The 25,757-nt window shown below is 41.1% G+C and overlaps 1 protein-coding gene and 2 pseudogenes across 19 annotated transcripts in view; 1 reads left to right on the top strand and 2 right to left on the bottom strand.

The window, feature by feature from the left end:
* Positions 1-25,757, bottom strand: part of AAK1 (AP2 associated kinase 1) — a 192,614-nt gene that overhangs the window by 138,561 nt on the left and 28,296 nt on the right. The window lies entirely within an intron of this gene.
* The window catches only part of LOC112132060 (large ribosomal subunit protein eL42-like), a 48,234-nt pseudogene continuing 25,817 nt past the window's right edge, over positions 3,341-25,757 (bottom strand).
* On the top strand, positions 5,912-7,111 carry LOC103889822 (UDP-GalNAc:beta-1,3-N-acetylgalactosaminyltransferase 1-like; annotated as a pseudogene).

Below are 25,757 nucleotides of genomic sequence, written 5' to 3'. Positions count from 1 at the left end.
AGATTTACCATATGCCACCAAGGTATGGAAGTATCATTCCTACAAGCCATGGTAAACCAGGGAAAGAGAAATAAGACTATGTTGCAGGATGAAGTCTTCATAAAAGACTCATAAATCACTTTATTCTGGAGCCAACAGGGTTAAAGTTGGTTCTATATTTTTCATTTTTTTCTTTTTTTTTTTTTTTGAGACAGAGTCTTGGTCTGTCTCCCAGGCTGGAGTGCAATGGCACGATCTTGGCTCACTGCAACCTCTGCCTCCCAGGTTCAGGCGATTCTCCTGCCTCAGCCTCCTGAGCAGCTGGGATTACAGGTGCCCGCCACCACGCCTGGCTAATTTTTGTATTTTTAGTAGAGATGGGGTTTCACCATTTTGGTCAGGCTGGTCTCAAACTCCTGACCTCGTGATCCACCCGCCTCGGCCTCCCAAAGTGCTGGGATTACAGGCGTGAGCCACTGCGCCCGGCCTGTTCTATATTTCAAACCACAAAGACCACAGCCAGTTTAATGGAGCTTAAATTGGAAAGTTGGAACAAGATGTCACCAAGGCATCTGCTGACAATTTTCCTAACATTTTTATTAATAACTCCCAGTTACCCTCTCCTGGTTCTCCTAGTCCACAGAGAGGTCAATAAGAGCTAATGAGGAAGTGAAGAAGAACCAAGATCTTTCGTTGCAGTTTGGAATCCAAAACTGCAACAAAAGGAAGACCGCTCCAAATTCCCAGTTTCTCCAATCTCTAGACTAGAATACAATTTTCAAGAAATGGTCTACCTGAGTATTCCACTCAGCCAATGACAGGTCTCTTGTCCTGCCAGTGTTTCTTACTGGGTATTGCCTCAACTCACTTTAAGGTTTATCATACCACTGCTTCTCAAGAGAGGGTAGCTTTGGCCCAAAGAGGGCAACTGGCAATATCTGGAGACATTTTTGGTTGTCACAACTGGGGAGACAAGGGGTGCTGCTGGCATCAAGTGGGCAGAGGTCAAGGGATGCCAACATCCTAATAATGCACAGGACAGCTCCCCACAACAGCAGCCTATTCAATAACAATGTTTGCAACTTCTGATTTAAGTGTCAAAAATAAAACTGTAAAACTGCTAAAAGAAAATTACAACTGTACTATAAGTTTGGAGGTAGAGATGGTTTTCTATAAACATAACATGAAAAGAGTAACCAAAAATTTGATTCATTTCTTCCTCATTAAAATGTGAAACTTCTCTGTGGCAAATAAAACAAAACCCACAAAGTTAGTGGCAACTGAAAAAAAGTTTCAACATCAAAAATGTTACACAAAATTCAATAAAGTTCTACCCTGAGATTCACAGTTCTACCCTGAGATTCACAGATTTGGCTTATGATAATTGGACTCATTTAACATCTCTTCTTCAAATTATGAGGCATTTCTTCACATTCATGAAGACTTATATGAATTTTGTACACTCCATGAACAAGTGAGTGTCTTAAGGCTCATCATGCCTGTGTACTGAACAGTTACTGTGTTAAGTTCTTCTCTTACAGAACCAGTGGTTTGCTAGTTTATAAGCCTGAATAACTTTAGGCATCACATTCCCTAAAATGCATTTTCTCATTGACTTTAGTTTCTACTGCTGTTTGTATTTTTAGTATTAAAGACTAAATTACATAAACATTAATTTAAAAGAATTATAACATCAAATATTGGCAAGAATATAGTGAAACAGAAGTGTGCTTCAATCATATACATTGGAAGCATTCAGAAAGTAGACATCCATTGATCCAACAATTATTTTGGGACTCTGATGAAATGTAGAAGTATGTATATTTAAAGATGCTTTATGCAGTGTTAATAACCAAAGTTGGAAACCTAAATATTTAGCACTAGGAAACTGACTAACTAGATTATGGTATATCCATGCAGCCTTAAAATAAACATCTATACTCAGTGATATGGAAAAATGTTCACAACATATTATTGAGTTTAAAAAAACAGGCTTTACAAAATGGTTAAGAGGGTATACTTTTTATTGTGTATTTTTACCACAAGTAAATTTTTTTTAAAATAAAAAAGCAGGCTTCATGTTCTCACACATAAATTTGGTATATATATTATATAACATGTATTTTATATAATATGCAAATATATCTTATTATATACTATCTTTATACATAGAAAAGGGCTGAAGAGCTAAATACCATACTAATGTGCTACAACTAATTAAATCTATGGGTGATATGAGTTGTTTTATATATTTTTTCTTTCATGTTTCTAAATATTTATAATTAATGTGAATTAGTTGCAGTAAAAGTTGTCAAGATAAGCTACTATTTACATCTCAATGCTCCAAACTGTACACTGGATAAAATTCCACCTTTTCTAGTTAACTGGAGAAATCATCACAAACATTTATTACCTGTTTCTCACTCAATGCTGGGATGCCTCAGAGGCTACTAGAGTGTGCAATGCTACTTCCCTCACTCATTAGGTAGCTCCAGACTGTAATCCTTTTAACTCCTCTGCCAGCTTTCACATTGCTGTCTTTGACCTTAGCAGCTCTTGCCATTGTTCACTACTGTCAGGTTGGTGTCCTGCTCCATTTTAATGTATTGCTTTTAATTCAACAGTAAATCAAAAGTATAAGAACTCATTAATAAAAATGAGAAAGAATAAAAAGACTGAGGGAGGGGACAGGGTCTCTCCTAAGATACAAGTTGGAATCTGCTTTTGTGAGCAATTTCTACTGCCCCCAAATTTTTCTTTGGGAAGGGGAGGGGAGGTAGTGGTATATCTCTAAATTCAAAGCTAGGTTTTAGCACAATTGTTCAACTGTCTCCACTATAACACATACATCCAAAGACATTCAAAAATAAGACATATGCCCATGGACATCTGGTGCCCACATAAGGGCTCTAGTTCAAGTAGGAAGATCCTGTGGACCGTGTGTAGCCCCTTAGGGTAAGAGCTGTAACTCCACATCATTCTTTGCAACTCAAGAAAACTTATCGAAATTTGAAGGACAGTCATGTTATCGTGAGGATAACTTTGAACTTATTTATTTATATGAATGAATTTCAAAATAAATGATTTACAATTCAATGCTTTATACTTAACCACATGACAGAGGTGTGTGGTAATACCATAACAGAGAGCCATGTTTTCATGGTTACTACTGCCAGGAATGTGGCTACTGAAGAAATAGAACACTACTATGTCTAATTACCACAGGCCGAAAGTGAGGCCTCTTGTACCAAACAGTTAGCCAGGTTGTGAATGCAAAGAAAATGTTCTTGAAGGAATTTTTTTTTTAAGTGAATATAAACTCAAGATTTTATTGTCTTCATAATAAAAGAAAAGGTAACACTTAGAACTGGATCACTTAGCCCTTTCTCTTCTTATCTCCTCCCAGTTCAGAATGCTTGCCTCTTTTAATAGCCAGCATTCTCTTAGACCTGCAGTTGGGCTCAACACACTCAAGCCTTAGCACAATCTTCTTTGTAGTTTTAGCCTTTTTCCGGAAAATCGGCTTAGTTTGCCCACTACAGCCACTCTGCTTCCTGTCATAACGCCGCTTTCCCTGGGCATACAGAGAATCCTTGCCCTTCTTTACTGTGTCACTTTGTGGGGTTGGTGCTTGCCACACTTCTTACAAAAGTCCAGCAGGTTTTAGGAACGTTCACCATGTTTGCGTGAGCACTATCAGCATGGAAAAAGCTAGGATTTTGTTTCTTTTTTGTTTTGTTTTGTTTGTTTTTGAGATGGAGTTTCACTCTGTTGCCCAGGCTGGAGTGCAGCGGTGTGATCTTGGCTCACTGCAACCTCTGCTTCCCAGGTTCAAGTGATTCTCCTGCCTCAGCCTCCTGAGTAGCTGGGATTACAGGCACGCACCGCCACACCTGGCTAGTTGTTTTTGTATTTTTAGTAGAGATGGGGTTTCACCAAGTTGGCTAGGCTGGTCTCGAACTCCTGACCTCAAGTGATCCGTCCACCTTGGCCTCCCAAAGTGTTGGGATTACAGGCGTGAGCCACCACACCCAGCCTCTTGAAGGAAATTTGAAGTGCTACATGAATGATATGGATAAAGTTTCAGTGTGCTGGATATAAGAACAAACCAGCCAAAACACTCCCTTAAGCCAAAGTCTAATCTAGAGCTAGGCACTACTAACTCTCCTCAATTCTATGAAGGCTGGGGAGGTAAGAAAGCTCCAGAAGAAGTTTGAAGCCAGCAGAGGTTGGTTCATGAGGTTTAAGACAAGAAGTCATCTCTATTACATAAAAGTGCAAGGTGAGGCAGCAAGTGCTGATGTAGTTGTAGCAAGTTATCCATAAGATCTAGATAAGACCATTGATGAAGGTGGCTTCACTAAACAACAGATTCTCAATGGAGATGAAAAGCCTTATATTGGAAGAAGATGCCATCTAATACTTTCATAGATAGAGAGGAGAAGTCAGTGCCTGGCTTCAAACCTGCGAAGGTCAGGCTGACGCTCTTGTTAGGAACTAATGCACCTGGCGACTTTAGGTTAAAGCCAATGCTCATTGGCCAGACTCAAAATCCTAGGGCACTTAAGAGTTATGCTAAATCTATTCTGCCTGTGCTCTATAAATGGAACAAGAAGGCCTGGATGACAGCACATCTGTTTACAGAATGGTTAACTGAATAATTTAAGCCCACTGCAGACTTACTACTCAGGAAAAAAAAAAATCCTTGCAAAATATTACTGCTCCTTGACAATGCACCTAGTCATCCAAGAGCTCTGATGGAGATGCACAAGGAGATTAATGTTTTCATGCCTGCCAACACAACATACATTCTGTAGCTCATGGATCAAGGAGTAATTTTGACTGTCTTTTTTTTTTTTTTTTCAAGACAGTCTCACTCTGTTGCCCAGGCTGGAGTGCAGTGGTGCGATCTTGGCTCACTGCGACCTTGGCCTCCTGGGTTCAAGCAATTCTCCCCACCTCAGCCTCCCCAGTAGCTGGGATTACAGGCACCTGCCACCACGCCCAGCTAATTTTTGTATTTTTACTAGAGACAGGGTTTCGCCACATTGGCCAGGCTGGTCTCGAACTCCTGACCTTAGGTGATCCACCTGCCTTCGCCTCCCAAAGTCCTGGAATTACAGGTGTGGGCCACCATGCCCGGGGAATTTTGACTTTCAAGTATTATTATTTAAGAAATACATTTCATAAGGCAATAGCTGCCACAGATAGAGATTCCTCTGATGGACCTGGGCAAAGTACATTTAAAACCTTCTGGAAAGGACTCACCATCTTAGATATCACTAAGACCATTCATGCTTTTCTGGAGCATGGCAGGAGCTGAGCCACCAAACCTCAGGCAGTGGGCCTCTGTGACTAGCAGTTCCCTGCTCAGGTGAGTGCTGGAGAAGGACCCTGGTGGGGCTGTGGGCGATGCAGAAGAATGCTTGGGTATGTGGTGGTGAGCCCAGGCTGAAGCTGTATGTTGGCCACCTTGCCTTGTCCCAGGGTGCACTCTCTGCCTTCTGTCGCCCCCAGGAGTGGCTGGGGGTTTTTGCCATGGTGGTGAGGGAGTAGAAGGTGAGGGTGCTACCAGTGCCTGTGTTTAGGAGGTGGCTGTTTTGTTAGGAAAAGCTACTATGAAGGGAAGTATTACCAAATTGTGTCTTTTTTTTTTCTGTTTTCATAGTGTTCACAGCAAATCTGAGTGTTTTACTTAAAGCATGGAACACAGAAAACAACAAAAAATTTTAGCTAGTGCTTTAATCTCATCTGAAATTCTACAGGTGTGTGTTTTATAAGGAGTTTATAGTAGAATTTTAAGCCAATCTGAGATTCTCTTTTTTTTGGTGGCATTATTTCTGAAAACTACACACTGCTAAATGTTCAACTAGTGAAACTGAAAGTATTTCATTGACAAGAAATTAATCAAGAGGAAGAACCTGCAGCTCGCATGCTTCTGAGCTGCTACGGATGGCTCCGGCTCTCTGGACAGCCCCAGCTCCCTGGACAGCCCTTCCGCATAGAATGTCACTAGGATCCCTCACATGGGTTCCCCTGTTGCTATCACTCCTGAGTTTCCTTGTGATGTGTTACCTCAGCCTTCCCCACTACAATGTGACAGAACATGTAAACTGGATGTGCTTCTGGAGTATGAGACAATTTACAGACAATACCTTCACTTTGCATTTTGAGAGCATTCAAACTGCTCTCATCAAAACCCATTTCTGGACCCAGTGCAATGGCTCATGCCTGTAAGCACAACACTTTGGGAGGCTAAGGCAGGAGGATCACTTGAGCTCAGGAGTTCGAGACCAGTCTGGGCAACAGAGGGAGACTCCATCTCTACCAAAAAAAAAAAATTTCTTTTTTAAACAGTCAGGCATGGTGGCATGCGCTAGTCCCAGCTACTCGCTGGGAGGATCGCTTGAGCCCAGAAGGTCAAGGCTGCAGTGAGCCATGATCATGCCACACTGTACTCCAGCTTGGGCAACAGAGTGAGATCTGGTCTCAAAATCAACCAACTAACCAACCATTTCTCGTCATCCCAGTAACCTCCCATCCCTCAAATATGAAAGCCAGACAGGCCATTGGAGTTACTTGAGATGAAAAAAAGTGTTGGTGGAGATAAGAGATTCTTACGTTATGTCTGAAAGGGAAGACAAAACATTAGCACTGTGCTTAGCGGGTGAACACCGTCTTTATGGTGACATAATGCAACCAGATGTTTTGGATACATATAATAACATGACCTTGAAAACCATTATGGCATTCAGGTGGGTAACTGAGTTTTGCCCCAATGCCAAGTACATCATGAATACAGACACTGATGTTTCCATCGATATTGGAAATTTAGTAAAGTATCTTTTAAACCGAAACCAGAGAAGTTTTTCACAGGTTATCCTCTAAGTAACAATTATTCCTACAGAGGATTTCACCAAAAACCCCATATTTTATACCAGAAGTATCCTTTCATGGTGTTCCCTCCATACTGCAGTGTGTTGGGTTATAAAATGTCCAGAGGTTTGGTGCCAAGGATCTATAAATGATGAGTCATGTAAAACCCATTAAGTTTGAAGACGTTTATGTTGGGATCTGTTTGAATTTCTTAAAAGTGGATATTTATACTCCAGAAGACACAAACCTTTTCTTTTTTTTTTTTTTTTTTCTTTTTTTTGAAGACAGGTTCTCACTCTAGTGCCCAGGCTGGAGTGTAGTGGTGTAATTTCAGCTCACTGCAACGTTTGCCTCCTGGGTTCAAGTGATCCTCCCACCTCAGCCTCCCGAGCAGCTGGGACTACAGGTGCACACCCCCACACCCAGAAAATTTTTGTATTTTTTGTAAAGACCGGGGTCCTGCTATGCTGCCCAGGCTGGTCTCAAACTCCTGAGCTCAAGCAATCCACTTGCCTCAGCCTCCCAAAGTGCTGGGATTATAGGTGTGAGCCGCTAATGTCCCACCCCTTTTCTTTTTATGTAGAGTTGATGTGGATGTCTGTCAACTCAGATGTGTGATTGCAGCCCATGACTTTTCTTTCAAGGAGATCATCACTTTTTGGTAGATTATGCTAAGGAACATCACATGCCATTATTAACTTCAGATTCTACCAAAAGCCTAGAGAAGGACATGACACTTCGTGGAAAGTGTTAAAGTTGTGGAAAATTCATGGAGAGGTCCGTGTGCTAGCTTACACTGACCTGAAACTCACAGACTAGAAACTGGAGGGTTAAGGTGTGATTTACTCTGACAAAATTCAAGTAAGGTCTTTAAAGATGATATTCAAAAGAATTAAATATAAAAGAAGTGGTGGTTTTTGCTAATGAAACTAATAAGACCAAACAATTTGAACATGTCTATAGACTAGAACTTCCTAAAAGTGACAGTGAATTATAAGCTAATTAGTCCATAATAAGAAAGCAGTGTAGAGTTTTACTGAACAATCTAGTCACTTAATTTTGTGTATAACTTATGTGGATTACTAATTTAAAAATATATATAGTTCTGTGTAAAAAAAAAAAAACTTCACTGAAATTATACCAAACAAAATTTCATCTGTTTTTGGTCATTTAGAAGATCCTTCACGATATTGCAGTATTTCAGAGTTATCAATTATTATTCAATATTACCTCAAACTTTCTGGGTGTGTAAATGTTATGACAGTTTCAATACTATATAAATAGAATAGCAAATCACTCCTTACATTTGATGCTTTTCTAGTTATTTCACTGATTAGGTTATTACTGATAGCTCCATTAATGTAAAGTCTTAGGTTGTTATTGTGTATCAGTAATCTCTTGGACTTTGTTAAACATTTTACTGTGGTAATATAGAGAGAATTAAAGCAAGAAAAGCCTGAATTATTGCCTTGTTTTTAAAAATACAGTCTGCAATGTGTGTGTGTGTTTGTTGTTGTTTTGAAATGGCGTCTCACTCTGTCACTGAGGCTGGAGTGCAGTGGTATGATCACGGCTCACTGCAGCCTTGACCTCCCAGGTGCAATTGGTCCTCCCACCTCAGCCTCCTGAATAGTTGGAACTACAAGTGTATGCCACCATATCCAGCTAATTTTTTTTTTTTTTTTTTTTTTTGTAGAGACAGAGTCTCACTGTGTTGTCCAGGCTGGTCCTGAACTCCTGGGCTCAAGGGATCCTCTTTCCTTGGCCTCCCAAAGTGCTAGAATTACAGGCATAAGCCACTGTGTCCAGCCTCTCCAATGTTTTTAGATGTCACTGTCTCATTTTTCCACCTGGAAATTAGGAATAATATAGAATGCTAGGCAGTATGTTTCCTTTTGGAAAGGACTTTGAAGACAAAAAGGAAAGGAGAGAACCCGATGGCTAGAATATTATGAATATTCCAGGATTGAGTTGGAAAGAGAAGACTGAAGATCCAAGTTGCATTCTTAATCTGTCTCAGTTTTTTTTTTTTTTTTTTTTTTTTGGCACTAACAATCAGTTTGTGAATAAAGAGGAAAAAAGGAAAAAGGAAAAAAAATTCATGATTCATGAGAAGTCAAAATACCAACATTAATAGGAGTTTGGAAGAAGCTGATTCCAACTCTCATGGATGACTTTGGGGGTTCAAGACTTCAGCAGAGGAAGTAACAACAACTACAGATGTGGTGAAAATAGCAAGAGAACTAGAATTAGAAGTGGAGCCTGAAGATGTGACTGAATTGTCGCAATCTCATGATCAAATTTGAACGGATGGAAGTGGCTTCTTACGGATGGGCAAAAAAAGTGGTTTCTTGAGATGAATCTACTCCCAGTGAAGATGCTGTGAACATTGTTGAAATGACAACAAAGGATTTAGAATTACATCAACTTAGCTGATAAAGCAGCAGCAGAGTTTGGGAGGGATGACTCCAATTTTAAAGAAGCTACTGTGGGTAAAATGCTATCAAACAGCATCAAATACTCCAGACAACTCTTCCTCTTCTTCATGAAAGGAAGAGTTAATGGATATGGAAAACTTCATTGTTGTCTTATTTTAAGAAACTGTCACAGTCACCCCAACTTTCAGCAACCACTACCCTGGTCAGTCAGCAGTTATCAACATCAAGGCAAGACCCTCCACCAGCAAAAAGATTATGACTCACTGAAGGCTCAGATGATTGTTAGCCTATTTAGCAATAAAATATGTTTAAATTCAGGTATGTACATTTTTTAGACTTAACACTTAGTAGGCTTAAAACACTTAGTAGACTACAGTATAGTGTAAGCATAACTTTTATATGCACTGGGAAACCAAAAAATTGGTGTGACTCGCTTTACTGTGATATTTGCTTTATTGCAGTGGTCTGGAACAGAACCTGCAATAGCTACAGTGTGCCCAAGTATACCACTGGGTGTTTTTAATATTTCTTCATATGACACACAGTTCTGGGCTCTCTGACATACTAAAACCTACTTGTGTGACTCATACAACTGCAGCCTTAGCATAGATAGCATAGGCTGTGTAACTGGGCTCAGTAGAGAGTTGTCTGGTAAGATGAGTCTGTAGCCAGAAGCAATGCTTGTTTATAGGTGATTCAGCACAGAGGCAGTTTGTTGGGACTCCAACTGACAGCATCTTAGAGGCAAAGACAAAGGATCAAAGAGCCAAAGATAGAACAGAGCCATCGGCCAAAGCCCCAAGGGGCACTTATGACCAGAATAAACTGGGTGGACCCATCTGGAGCCCTGGGTGACCAAAATAGGAGCCCAAAGGTTACAAGCTACAGCCAATCACTATTCTCAAGAGTATGACTAGATTTCAATTAACCTTTGCAAAGACAAAACCCAAAGACAATAGGTAGTGAGTTAAAAAAAAAAAAAAAAAAAATTTGGCTTATCTGCCTAAACAGACTGAATGGTTCACTTTCTCTTGGCTTCATTTTAGCTCCAAGGGGTAGAGTCTATTCACTTTGCACGTCTCAGTTTGTTGCTTCAGAAGGATGGACACTAACATTAGTAAATGAAAGTTTGATAAGGAAGAGGATTTATATACAAAGTATCACCCTACAAAATACTTACTAATTACAAAGTGAAAAATAGTAACTTAACAGTGGAGAAGCCTGGCAGATACCAGTTAACTAGATGATTTAGGTTGGTTATCAGTGATGGGACAAGTAGGCATCAGGACCTCTTGTTATGATGCACCTAGAAAGACACATCATTGCAGTATCCCAGTCAAAAACACATACCTTAAATCTAAGCACAGGGAACATCAAAATCACTCAAATTAAGGAACATCCTATAAAGTAGAACTGGCCTGTACACTAAAAATGTCAAGGTCATGAAAGACAACGTAAGATTAAGGAGCTGTTCCAGATTAAAAGAGATTTAAAAGACATGACAACTAAATACAATGTTTGATCCCAGATTAAATCCTGAACTGAAGGAAAACGTTTTTCTTTTGATACAACGGGCACGACTGGGACAATTAGTAAAATCTGAATAAACAGATTAGATAACAGTTTATATCAAACTTAATATCCTGATTGTGACATCTATACTTTGTTTTTTATTTGTTTAGTTTGTTTTTTTAAGGAAATATACACTAAAATGTTTATATTATATACTGTATATAATTGTAAAGGGATATTATATATTATGTGGCTGACTTTCAAATAACTCAGAAAAATATGTGAATAAAGATGGAATGATAAAACGAATGTAGCAAAATATTAACCATTGGTGAATCTGGGTGAAGAGTATATGTGAATCTTTTGTATCATTTTTCTACTGTTTATGTAACTGAAATTATTTCAAAATGAAATTTTTAATTAAGAAAAGATAAGGACAAGATGAGTGAAAAGTCCAGCCCCCTGAGGCACTCCTGACCACAGAGACTCAGGGTTCCAAGGCTGGCCTTCCTCTTTTGATACTGCAGTGACAAACAGGATGAGCAACGACTTCGGAAATGTGCAGATCTGGGTTCCAATCATTGTGCCTCACACAAACTAAGCTCACTAAAAAAACATGGTATTTATTATTTCAAATTTTTAAAAAGCAACAGAAAAATATGAAAGGCTTCCTCATTTATTTTATAGAGCAAGTTAAGTACAGCCCTAATACCAAAACTCAGGCATTCAGTACAGGTGAAAAGAAAACTATGTATTATCCCATTTACAAATTACTAGTAAATTGAATCAGGCAGTACATTAAAAGAATAAGACACCATGGCAAAATCAAGTTGGTTCAAAAAAGTAAGGATGAATGGATGGAGGGATGGACAAATATCAAGAAATTCATTAAAATAATTTATCAGTTATGGAAGTCAAAAAAGATAAAGACTTAGAAATTCAATAAAGAGGCATTTTCAACATTTGAACATCTTTTCCTGATTTTTAAATGTTTATTTTTCCAGTGGGACTGTTTGTAACTTTTCTGATTATAAAAGTAATCATGATTATTGTAAAAATTTCCAAGTAAGGCAAAAGTGGGTAGAATAGAGTTTCCTCACAGTCCATGACACTGTGGAGTCTTTCGAGCTTGTGAAAGCATCTTTACAAGTAGGTAGATCATGAGCCAGCAAGCAAGAAACAGAGGAGAGAGAGAACCCTATTCTGAGAACAAAAGGCAATTCCTCTGTCAGCTTGTGGGCTCTCACAAAGCTACCACTGAGAAAATGGAGTCCACACTATCGCCTCCCTTTCCATGATCTTCCCCCTCCTGCCTAACCAGCCATCACTCCAGAAGGTCGCAAATCCACATGTGAGTCACTTCAGAGCAGCTCTCCTCACATGTAGGTTCTCACCACTCAGATACTATCCATCCTCAGCTATGAAGGGCTCTGTGTAGAAAGATAAGAGGGTAAAAAATATAAGATTTTAAGAGAGAACATTCAGGTATACAATTTAAAAGATGGGGAAATTAGAGAATTAAGGAGATACTGTGCAGAATTAAAATCATCATCATCATCATCATCATCTGCTTTGCAGACTACACAGCGTAAGGAGCATATTATTTAGAGAACATTTGTGTTTAAATTCTCTGGTGTTTCAGGAGTTGGCAGCAGGTTTTCAGAACTCAGACATCATTTGAGTCATGGACAGAATTGGAAACCTGATGCACTGATGCTGTTTTCTATCTGTGGCTGAAAAATGAGGTATTTTCCGATAATAAGAGATATAGAATCCAAGAGGACGCATACCCACTTCCAGTTCCAAATAACTTTCCTTGCAAAAGGCAAAGATCCTTCTGAAACTAGGTTAGAGAGTCTGATCTCATCCCTTCAGAACAACCAGAGCTCAAGGTTGCAGTAACCTGACTCCCCAGTGTTATTTTGACCAACTTCATAGAAACAAAAGCTGCCTTTGATGCACCTCAATGCCTAGCCACCTCACCAGAGAATCAAATATTAAAAATTAATCAGGCTAGCCAGACACCATTCAATGTCAGGCAGCTTTACACAGGAGGCGGAGCTCTGGTGTGACATAGAGTGAATGCTTATCTTTTGAGTTGTCATGAACTTCTACGATTTAGCTCACTGCCTATTTCTTCTCCTGGCCATGTCTAATTCTGGGTGGGCAGCTCTGCAGAGGCTGAGCAGCCAAGCTTCCACGTGGCCTCATTGCTTTCATGTTTCTTCTCCTCTCCAACTGTTCCTCTCCTCCTCTAGGGCACGACACCTCCAAATGCTCATTGCTAACTCACCCTCTTATCTTCTTGCCCCACCACAGTATCAGTGGACAAAATCCACAAGCTCACAAGGTTCAAAGCCATCACCTCTATTCTGAAGTAGACACTGAAGGAACATGCGAGCTGATACAGGGGTGGGATTTCACAGGATGGAGAAGGAAGAGAGGGACACTCCAGGCTGAGGCAGAGACTTTAAAAACATGCTGAGGATGACTGGGGAAGTGGCAAGCGGTCCAGTGGGGCTGCACCTTAGGGTCCAATACATCTCTAGCTCTGGCACTGCTTCTCCCGGGTGCCACACCCCAACTGCACCCCAGCCTCTCTGCATGGAGTCCCTCAGATACCTCACACTAAACATACCCTAGCCAAAACCTTTCTCCTTCTAGACTCTAAATTTTGGCTAATGGAGCCACCATGCCTTCAGTCAAGCTGAAAACTTAAGTCACCTCAGACTCTTCCCTTTCTGTCTCAACACACAGTACTTCAACAATTTGCATCCATGCTTCTCCAAAATGCTCTTGAATCCATTCCCTCCTCTCAATTCCTCCTAGCACTAATTTCAGCCTTATGTCTCATCCGGGCTTTTACAGAGCCCCAGTATGTGCCACACAAACTCCCACTCTTCCCTGGAGTCAGCCCAGTCCTTGTGTCACTATGAAGCCCTCCCTACCCCAGCAGTTTGTCCCCTTTTTCTTTGCTCTCACATTGCTGTGTACCTACCTTTACTACTAACAGCCAGCACACAGAATGATCACTACTTAAAACATGTCTGTTTCCTCCATTCAACAACAAATTTCTCAAGGGTAGACACTATATTTTGTAACTTCTGAAAAAGATGCTTCCCAAGCATCTTACATGGTATCTGAACATAGCATTTCACAATGAAATCATGGTAAACTAGTGGAAACCCTAAGCATTCTCCTTGCTCTGCCTTTTCCTTCTTATGCATTTTTTCTAACTTTTTATTTTGAATTAAGTATAGATTCACAGGAGGTTGCGAAAATAGTGCAGAGGAGACCCATGTACCCTTCATCCAGTTTCCCCCAATGGTGACATCTGACATAACTATGGTACAACATCAAAACCAGGAAACTGACATTGGCACAATCCACAGACCTTATTCACTCCAGGCTGAGGCAGAGACTTAAAAAACATGCTGAGGATGTTTTACACTAGTTTTACATGCACTCATATGTATGTGTAGTTGTATATAAATTTATAACGTGTAGATTTGTGTAACCACAACCACAGTCAGGATACAGAACTGTTCCATCACCAAAAAGATCCCTTATGCTGCCTCTTTATAGTCATCCTCCGCCCCTACCTTCCCCCTGCCCCGACACTGCCCCTAATTCCTGGTAACCACTAATGTGTTTTCCATCTCTTCTACGGACACTTTTAACAGTGTCCCACTGCCTACAGACGAAGGTTCACAGACCTCATCTGTGGCATTCAAGGCCTTCAGGATGTGATCTAGAGCTACTGTTCAGCCCATTCCTCCCCTCCACCCCCATAAACTCACTATTCCAGCTACACAGGACAATTCACTGTCCTAGCAACATGCTTTGCACTTTCCTGCCTTTGTATCTTTGCTCATGTTGTTGCTATGTCTAACCTTCTCTCCCTGCTTGTTCACTCAGAAGAACCATCTTTAAGGTTCAGCATAAATATCACATTTACAAAAAGCTGCTTCCTGATTTCTACCATCCCCAAGCAACTGTTTTTTCTCATCTCTGTAATCTCTCTCTTATAGCACTCAAGTCACAAGATTATTGCGTGTCCATGTCTTCCCCACTTGACCACGATCCAATTGAACACAGGGATGTGTATTATTCACTTTTGTCTTCACAAGACCTCAGCAGTTTGATCCCACAGACTTTCACAAATCCTTCTCTTGTACTACCTGGCACTTGCTGCACTTAGTGCTGGAGATACAAAGATAAATATCCCCTGATGAGACTTCCAGGCTAGTACCTCAATCTCTGATTCACTGAGGATACACACAGCAACTTCTTGAATGAATGAATGAATGATAAAAATCTGTAGGTCACTTGAAAACATTTTAAGACTCAGTGATCTAGAACAGATATACATGGTCCTGCTGCCGCTGAATGACACTAGAAGCCACCAATCATTGATCACTCAATAAATGCTTACAAAGTGACTACTGCATGACAAGCACCTCTCTAGGTATTGGAGATACAGCAGTAAACAAAACTGACACAAATATCTGCCCTCATGGAGCTTGCAATCAAGCAGGGAGGCAGGCCATAAAATAAATACATACATTAAAAAGTAGGTTAGAGGCTAGGTGTGGTAGCCCACGCCTATAATCCCAACACTTTGGGAGACCTAAGCGGGAGGACTGCTTGAGCTCACAAGTTCAAGACCAGCCTGGGCAACCAGGTAAAACCCCATCTCTACAAAAAATAAAGAAATTAGCTGGCCGTGGTGGTGCATGCCTGTAGTCCCAGCTACTTGGGAGGCTGAGGTGGGAGGATGGCTTGAGCCCAAGAGGCTGAGGTCACAGTGAGCTGAGATCACGCAATTGCACTCCAGTCTTGTCTCAAAAAAAAAAAAAAAAAAAGTGGGTTAGATTGTGATAAATGCTGTGGAGAAAAATAAAGCAAGAAGGTTTGACAGAGAGTGTTATGTGGGGGAAGAGGGTGAAGAATTTCAAATTAAGGGTCAGAGAAGGGTTCCACAAGAAGGTGACATATGAACAAAACTGTGAAGGAGGTGAGTGGGCATAGCATGGGGCTATTTGGAGGAAGAGAACCCCAGGGAGAGGGTAGGACGGGCAGGAGCACACCTGGCACACTCAAGGACTAAAAAGAAGGGTGGAGCAGGTGAATATCAGAAAATGAGCTCAGTAAGGCAGAGGTAAGAGGAGGGGTCATCGTATGGCCTTGTAAGAAACAGGAAAGACTTTGCCTTGATTTCTGATGATGCTTTAACACTTTATCTCTTCTACTTTTCTTTCCCATGAGTATTTGGTTACTCTCTCTGACTCCCACAAGCCCCCAAAATGGTACTCAGGAATAAAATAATTTATCAAACACAGATAACGACTACTGCTAGCTACCAGGATACAAAATCTATTAAACATGGCCATCGAGAGGTGGGACAGTATCATCAAAGCCTTCTAGATTACACTTATAATAAGCCAACCTATTTCTAACTCAGTAATTTTTTAAATTGATTTTTCCTTGAATCATAAGAGTAATGATACAAGAGAAACTCTCTCTTCTCCAACCCAATCAATTAGGCCAGTGGTTGGATCATCCAGGGTGTGGGCAGACTAGAGATTAGCCATGACCACTCAGCTTGCTGTGAACAGACATATGTGCTACAGCAGGGAAGGGGAAGAGCCTGATAATCTCATCAGGTGGAGTTGGTCAAACGAATTGTCTTATAGGACATCTGAGTACAGTGGCAACAGGGGAACACATGTCTCCTGTCCCCAGGTCCTTTTAAAATAAACTAAAGGCACACAAAAATAGAGAAAAACATGCATTTGAGTTGGAAACCAGGAAGGATGCCATCCAACTTGCCTAGAACTTTGAGGAATATCTGCTAGATTTAGTCAAGATGGAGCAGGACCAAAGAAGGCCCAGCTAGCTTTCTAAGAAGCAATGTGTCCTGGCAATAAACGCAGGCAGCAATAAATGCAGGCAGCACCTGCAGGACACAAAAGAAGGCTAGGTAGGGCAGCAGGCACAGAACTCCTACAACACAAGCCAAGACCCAACCAACAGCTTTCCTCAGAGCCTTGAGCAGACATTCACCCACCCAGCTCCTTGCCCAGGCCAACAGCTTGGCAGAGGGAGTGGCACTGAAGGGCTGGGTCTGGCACAGGCAGCCAGTGTAAATTCAGTCTACCTAAAATTTCCCCTTGCTCCTTCATTTGAATATGAAGAAGACAGAGACTCACAATTATCTCTCTAAGAATTCATCTCCCATGAGATTATGGTGATGGCTGTAAAACTATGTTCAGAATAAGATTTAAGGAGTCAGTGTAACTATGATACTTAAGTAAATGGTTTTTAAAAAGGGATTTCTGAAATGGGAAAGACTGAATGGAAATTAAAACTTTGAATACTGGTTTAAATAGTAATGGAGGAAAGGAACAGCAAATTGAAGACTATACAATCAAATTGGAAAAGCAAAACAAATTCCCCAAGAACTCAGAGAAATGTCAGAAGACAAAAATGAGGTAGAGATTAATTTTAACACAGGACAGAGAAAGAACATGGCAAATTAAAAGCTTAAGCTTAATAAAAAAACTTCTTAGAAATAATAAATTCAGCAAAGTTGAAGGATACAAAATCAGTTACATTTCTATATACTAACAGTGAATAATATGAAAGGGAAATAAATCCATTTCATTTACAATAGCATCAAAGACAATAAAATAATCAAGAATAAACTTAACGAAGGAGATGAAAGACTTGTACGCTGAAAATGACAAAACAATGCTCAAAGAAATTAGAGAAGACACACATAAAAGGAGACATCTTGTGTATGTGGATTGGAAGACTTGTTGTTAGGATGTCAATACTATCCAAAGCAATCTACAGGTTCAATGCCATCCCAATAAAATAGGGTGGGCACAGTGGCTCATACATGTAATCCCAGCACTTTGGGAGGCCAAGGCAGGCGGATCACTTGAGGTCGGGAGTTCAAGACCAGCCTAGCCAACATAATGAAACCCCATCTCTACCAAAAAACACAAAAATTAGCTGGGCATGGTGGCGGGTGCCTGTAGTCCCACCTATTCGGGAGGCTGAGGTGGGAGAATAACCTAAACCCAGGAGGGGGAGGTTGCAGTGAGCCAAGATTGTGCCACTACACTCCATCCTGGGTGACAGAGGGAGACCCTATCTCAAAACAAAAAGAAAATACCAATAAAATTAAAAATCCAGGCCGGGCACAGTGGCTTAGGCCTGTAATCCCAGCATTTTGGGAGGCCGAGGCAGGCGGATCACCTGAGGTCAGGAGTTTGAGACCAGCCTGGCCAACATGGCAAAACTCCATTTCTACTAAAAATACAAAAATTAGCCAGGCACGGTGGCGGGTGCCTGAGGCTGAGGCAGGAGAATCATTTGAACCCAGAAGGCAGAGGTTGCAGTGAGCCGAGATTGTGCCACTGCCCCCCAGTCTGGGTGACAGAGTGAGACTCCATCCAAAAAATAACAACAAAAATAAAAAATAAAAAAATCCAACCTAAAACCCCCCATGAAATCTCAATGGACTCTGAATAACCAAAACAAATTAGAAAAATAACAAAATTGGGTCAGGTGCAGTAGCTCACGCTTGTAATCCCAGCACTTTAGGAGGCCGAGGCAGATGGATCATGAGGTCAGGAGATGGAGACCATCCTGGCTAACATGGTGAAACCCCATCTCTACTAAAAAATACAAAAAATTAGCCGAGCGTGGTGGTGGACACCTGTAGTCCCAGCTACTCAGGAGGCTGAGGCAGGAGAATGGCGTGAACCTGGGAGACGGAGCTTGCAGTGAGCTGAGATCACACCACTGCACTCCAGCCTGGGCAACAGAGCGAGACTCCGTCTCAAAAAAAAAAAAAAAAAAAATTGGAGGTCACATACCTTCTGATTTAAAAACTTACTACAAAACTACAGTCATCAAAACAGTGTGTACTGGCATAAAGACAGATATAGAGACTAATAGAATAAAATAGAGATCCCAGAAATAAACCCTCACATATATGGTCAAATGATTTTTCAGCAAGCGTGCCAAGACCATTCAAGGGGGAAAGGATAACCTCTTCAACAAATGGAACTGGGAAAACTGGATACCCATATGCAAAAAAAGGAAGACCCCTTCTTACCTCATGACTACACAAAAATTAACTCAAATTGGATCAAACATCTAAAAAGCTAAAACTACAAATCCCTCAGAAGAAAACACATGGGAAAATCTTCATGACATTGAATTTAGCGATGACTTCTTGGATATGATACCAAAGGCACAGGCAACAAATGCAAAAATATGCAAACGGAACTATAGCAAAAATTAAACACTTTTGAGTATCAAAGGACAACTAGCAAAAGAGTAGAAAGGCAATCCATGGAATGGAAGAAAATACTGTATTTATAAATCATACATCTGATAAGGAGTTAACATCCAGAAAATATTAAAAATTCCTAAAATTCAATAACAACCCTATTAGAAAAATGAACAATGGACTATTAATAGACATTTCTCCAAAGAAGATATACAAATGAGATATACAAACAGCTAATAATAAGCACAGGAGAAGATGCTCAACATTATTAGTCATTAAGGAAATGTAAATCAAACAACAATGCGATTATCATTTCACACCCACTAGGATAGCTATTATTAAGAAAAAACAGCAGAAAATAACAAGTTTTGGTGAGGATGTGGAATAACTGGAACCCTTATGGATTGCTGACGGGAATGTAATGTGGTGCAGCTGCTGTGGAAAATGGTATACCAATTCCTAAAAAAAATGAGCACTGAACTACCTTATGATCCAGCAATTCCATTTCTGGGTATATACCTGTTACGGCTAATATTAGGTGTCAATTTGACTGGATTGAGGGATGCCTAGATGGCTGGTGAGGCAGTTTCTGGGTGTGTCTATGAGGGTGTTGCCAGAGCAGACTGACATTTGAGTTGGTGGACTACGAGGGGAAGACCCACCCTCAATGTGGGTAGGCACCATCCAATTGGCTGCCAAGGCGGCTATACCAAAGTAGGCAGAAGGGGGATAAATAGCCTGCAGAGTCTTCTCGCTCTCTCTCTCTTCCCATGCAGGACTCTTTGCTTCCTCTCCTCCTGCCCTTGGGCATCAGACTTCCAGATTCTTCTGCTTTTGGACTTTGGGACTCGTACCAGTGGCTTCCTGGGGGCTTTTGGGCCTTCGGCCTCAGACTGGGGGCTGCATTGTCTGACAACATTGAGACTTCCTTGGTAAAACTTATACAGCACATGGTTTAGAGTTGGTTTTGAGGCTTTCAGGCTTGGACTGAGCCACTATTGGCTTCTCTCTCCCCGAGCTTGCAGATGGCCTATCATGGGACTTTGTCTTGTAATTTTATGAGCCAATTCTCCCTAACAAACTCCCTTTATATATACATATACCTTATTGGTTCTGTCCCTCTGGAGAACCCAAATACAATATCCAAAAGAACAGAATGCAGGGTCTTGAAGAGAGATACATATACCCATGTTCACAGCAACATTTCTCACAACAGCCAGAAGGCAGAAGCAATCCAGCCATCCATCAACAGATGAATGGATAAGGAAACTGTGGTATAGACACGCAATGGAATATTATTCAGCCTTAAAAGGGAAGAACATTTTGACATATACTATAACATGGATGAACTCCGAAGACATTATACTAAGTGAAATAAGCCACTCACAAAAGGCAAAACACTCTATGATTCCATTTTAGATGAGGTATCTAGAGTAGGCAAATTCATAGGGACAGAAAGTAGAATGGTGGCTGCCAGGGGCTGGGGGGAGAAGGGGAATAGGGAGTTAGTGTTTAATGGGCATAGACTTTCAGTTGGGACAATGAAAAAGTTCTGGAGATGGATGGTGGTCATGAGTACACAACAATGTGAATGTACTGCACGTTGTGCACATGTACCCTAGAACTTAAAGTATAATAAAAAATGTTATTCAACTGGGGATTTATTAATATATGGATTAAAGTATTTCATCTGTTAGACAGAAAAAAAATAATGTGAATGTACTTAACGCCATAGAACTGTACACTAAAAAAAGGATTAAAATGGTAAATGTTATATTATGTATGTAATCACAACTTTTGAAAAAGGGCTTGGGTTTAGAGTCAACAGTCCTTCTACCTATTAGTAGACAACTTTGTGGCAAGTTGCTTAAACTTTCTCGGAAGTAAAATGAGGTAACAATAGGGCTGTGGAGATAAAGGAGATAATTCCAATAGGCAGTTGCTACATAGCACTAAAAGTCAGCTCTTATTATTATGAAGATGACTATGAGAACGGCACAGCTGGCTCTAGACGTTTCACCAGAAAGTTGTATTTCTGAGTCATTATCTAGGGAAGAATGTTTTCACATTGTTTGATATTTTATGATAAAGGTTCTTTCTAGTATCTTCTCTATGGTCCTTGCCCCCTTCACCATTCAACTCTAAACCATGTGCTGTATAAGTTTTACCAAGGAAGTCTCAATGTTGTCTAAGGAGGCAGGCCAATCCTTGGAAAATGAAAAACTGGTACATTCATACCAAGATGGAAGACATGAGCCAGTTTATAGAAAGCAAGTCAATGACAATCTCCCAGTTAGTCAAAGCCTTCAAAGGCTCTGTGTCCTCCACTCTACTATGATGTCAACTTTATGTTTTGGTCAAAGTTAAAGTATTATCTGGAGAAGTGCTGACTAGGCTTCTGGGCCTTTAGACGTATCAGTGTCCTTAGGGGAAAGCAGCATTTTAACAAAGCAGTTTAGCCATGTGAAATGGCCTGAGCTCTAGATCTGGAGACCAGGAAAATTCAGTGGGTAATTCAAGGTCTCATGAGGCCCATCACCTCCCTCAGTCCAATGGCCCACTTTAAGACAGGCATCTTGTCAAGGAAGATGAGATGCAAGCATCTGAAGGCACAGACTTTGTGCAATCCCAACAGCTCCTAGAATCACACCCCAAATCATGGGGCCAATGATCAAGACCCCAGGAAGAGGGGAAATCACTTCCAAGCTACAGCACCATGATGCAATAAGAAATATATATTTGGTCTTTGCCCCTGATTCCTGACACAGAGCATCTAAAACCCTTGTAGCAATTTCCTGAGTGGTAGGGATGATAGGAGCATCTTTTGTTAATATTTGGTCTTAGTCCCTGTTTCCTAACACAAAAGCTTCTAAAACCCTTGAAATCTCCAGAATGCAAAGAGTGTCTTTCTGTAAGTGAATGAAATGGCTAGTGGCTGGGCTTCCTAGGTAGCTTCTGGATGGGGGCTGGTTGGCAGGGAACTCAACCATGTGATTAGAAGGTTAGAACCTTAAGTCTTACCCCTAGCCTCTGAGGAGGGCAAGAGCTAGAGATAGAGCTAATCAACAAGGGCCAGTAATTTAATCAATCATACCTATGTAATAAAGCCTCCATAAAAACCCTAAACAAAGGGGTTTAAAGAGCTTCTAGATAGCTCCGTATGTGGAGGTACCTGGAGGGTGGCATGCCCAGAGAGGGCAAGCAAGCTCCATGCCCCTTCCCCTATCCCTTGTCCTAGGTAGCTCTTACCTGGTTGTTCATTTGTATCCTTTACAATAAACTGATAAACATAAAGTATTTCCCTGAGTGGTGTCAGCCACTGTTGCAAATGATCAAACAGGAGGAAGGGGTAATGAGAACCCCTAATTTGTAGCTAACCTGGTACCAGAGGCTTGCAACTGGCATCTGAAATGGGGGCAGTCTTGAGCCTTTAATCTGTAAAATCTGAAGCTAACTCCAAATAGATACTGTCAGAATTAATTTGAATAGCAGGACACCCAGACGGTGTCTAGGAAGTCAAATAACTGATTGTTAGTGTGGAAAAAACTTAGATTTGGTATCAGAAACGTGAGTAGAGGAAATGGTTTTCCTTTTGAGCACCATTATCAGGTGAGTAAGCTCAGAAGACAAGCAACAAAGAATTCATTAATAAAGGTTAAAATTACTAAAATGCCTACTTCTGTTTCATTTACTGTCCATGATGAGGAGAGAGGAATACCAAAGAAACGCAAAATACTGGTAAGAAAACAGGCTGAAAACAAAGGCAAGGAAGGAGAAAGGGAAGAGGAAGGGCTCATTGAAGGAAGGCAGACATGGAGTCACACAGGGACAGGTGTAACAGCTGGAAGGAGGAGTCTAGTAAACTATCTCTCATGAAGCCAGACCTGGTCAGGCCATTCCAGTCCTGCCCCGTGGAGCTGGCATTTCAAGCTGAGAGCTTCCCGAGAGTGGCAGCAACAGTGCAGGGTCCCAGGTGAGGGATTTAGTCACGCCACTCTCCACAGCATTTTGTTTCCTTCTCTCCCAACCAGGAAAACAAAAACAAAAACAAAAACCTTTGCTCCCAACACCCTGTCTCCTTCACCACTCTGGTAGGTTGAATAATGGTTCCCCAAAAGAAAGGTCCATGTCCTAAGCCCAGAAACCTGTAACTGTGACCTTATATAGAAAAAGAGTCTTTGTAGGTGTAATTAATTGAAAGATCTCAAGATGGGGGTCATCCTGGATTATCCTGGCAGGCCCTATATCTAATGATAAGTGTCCTTAGAAGAGACACTCAGAGGAGAGACACAGAAGAGGAGAAGGTCATGCAAAAACTGAGACAGGGACTGGAGTGATGGAGCCACAAACCAAGGAATGCCTGGAGCCACGAGAAGCCAGAATAGGCAAGAAATGATTCTCCCCTGGAGCTTTTGAGGGAGCACAGCTCTGTCAACACTTTGATTTCTCACTTCTGGCCTCCAGAACTATGAGAAGGTTAATTAACTTCTACTGTTGTAAGTCACCCAGTCTGTGGTCATGTGTTACTGTGGCCCTAAGAAATTAATATGACCCCAACCACGAGGAAAAAAACAAAACATGTTGCTGTCCTCTTTCCTCATGGGCACCATCAAAAATCTTCTTCCTTCTAGGGTTTTCACTTACATAGTCTACCAAGGAAACTGCATGCCCATTGGTGCTGTCCTTTCCATGTGGACTTCGACCTCAGCTTAGCCACTTCTCAGGACTTCGCAGAGAAGCTCCGCAGGCCAGAATAGTTCAGTCCTGCTGGGCACTCAGCTGACCTCATGTCACTTGGGCTCTGATCCTTATGAGAGACACAGAGGATGGGAGGCAGAGTATGTTATTTTGCTTTTTAACCCAATACCATTTAACCAAATGGAAATACCATTGCCATCTACATGACTCAAAAGATAAAGACAGACCACAGTGGAAGATGTTTTAAAAACTGGCCTGGGGAGTTTCTAGCAGAACCTGAAACACGGGATTTCCTGGGAGGATCTCCCCAATCCTCCCTCCTCCTCACTCCTGGGTCTTGCTTTCTCTCATTTATTTTCTTCATTTCTTCCTTCCCTGTTTCTTTTTAGCTATGAATTTGCTCTTATATGAAAGAAACTATACTCACACACAAAGAAAGTGGAAACCAAGAAACTGTGACAATCAACCCTACTGCACTGGCTTCAACTCCTATACTTTTACAGCTAAATTCACTTCCGGGACTTGAAAACTTACTGGTGGGAGTTCAATGTCTGCCTTCCCCACCAGACTGTAAGCTCTAGGAGAAAAACGCCTATAACTGTTTTGTTCATTATAATTTATGCAGTGCTTTCAACAGTGCCCTCATGACATGGGGCTTAAAATGTGTTTGTGGAATGACGAGTCTATATCAAAGGTTAAATACTAAAATGGTAAATTTTATGTTAAAGCTAAACATAGTAACTGGGCATGGTGGCTCATGCCTGTAATCCCAGCACTTTGGGAGGTCAAGGCAGACAAATCATGTGAGCTCAGGAGTTCGAGACCAGCCTGGGCAACATGGCAAAACCCTGTCTGTACTAAAAACTGATTAGTGGGTACCACTTTCCTTTTCGGGCAATGAAAATGTTTTGGAACTAGATAGAGGTAGTGGTTGCACAACATTATGTTTGGTTTTGGTTTCTGGTTTTGTTTTAGAGATGAAGTTTGCTGTTGTCCAGGCTGAGCTTCTGGGCTCAAGTGATCCTCTCGCCTCAGCCGCTTGAGTAGCAGGAATCACAGCCACCAGCCACCATGCCCAGCTGCACGACATTGTTAATGTACTAAATGTCACTGAACTGTTCACTTTAAAATGATTAATTATGTTATGTGAATTTTGCCTCCATTTTTAAAAAAGAACGAAAAGAAAAAGGTGAAATAAACCTGATTTTGCCATTTAACAATAGAGTTCAAAGTAAAGTATATATAAAAAACTATTTTTTTATGACTTAAGTAATCACCAGAGTACTGCTGGTGGGGCCCAGGGTGTAAATCAGGGATCTCAACCTGGACGCTCATGACTTTGAACTGCATAATTCCCTGTTATGGGGGCCATCCCCGTCCCATGCACTACAGGATATTCAGCAGCATCCCTCACCTCCATTCATTTGATGCCTATAGTAGCCCTTTCCTAGCTGTGACAATCAAAAATGTCTCTAGATATTGCCAAGTGTCTCCTGGGGGGCAAAACAGCCACAATTGAGACCTACTGGTCTAAATGGAAAAAGGGTTCCTAGCAATTACCAAAAATTTCTTCTTTTTCTGTCCCTTGTATACCTACCAGTGTGACTCACTGTTTCCTGCCAATCCTACCAGCCACAAATGACCTATCTGTGAACTTCTGGCACCTGGTTATAATGCCCTTTTTCTAACCCCAAGTTCCCCCAAGCCACCCACGAGGGACCTGGACATGCTGCTTTCTGCCTGTGCCACTTGCCATGCCACAGATTATCCAGGGGCCCTCATCCTATCCCCAGTGTATGGTAACACAGCTCCACTAGCACCCACAAGACAGAAGGATGTCCTTAAGGTATAGGTCAAGGAAAAAGCAAACCTACTGGTTTGACAAGTAGAACAGAGCCTCCCTGTGCCTAGGCCCTCATTCTCCAATCTCAGTCAAGAACAACAAA

Source organism: Pongo abelii, chromosome 12 (assembly GCF_028885655.2).
Source record: "Pongo abelii isolate AG06213 chromosome 12, NHGRI_mPonAbe1-v2.0_pri, whole genome shotgun sequence".
In the NCBI taxonomy this organism is placed as follows: Eukaryota; Metazoa; Chordata; class Mammalia; order Primates; family Hominidae; genus Pongo; species Pongo abelii.
Note: the sequence above shows the minus strand (reverse complement) of the source record. Positions and strands in the feature narration are given on the sequence as shown.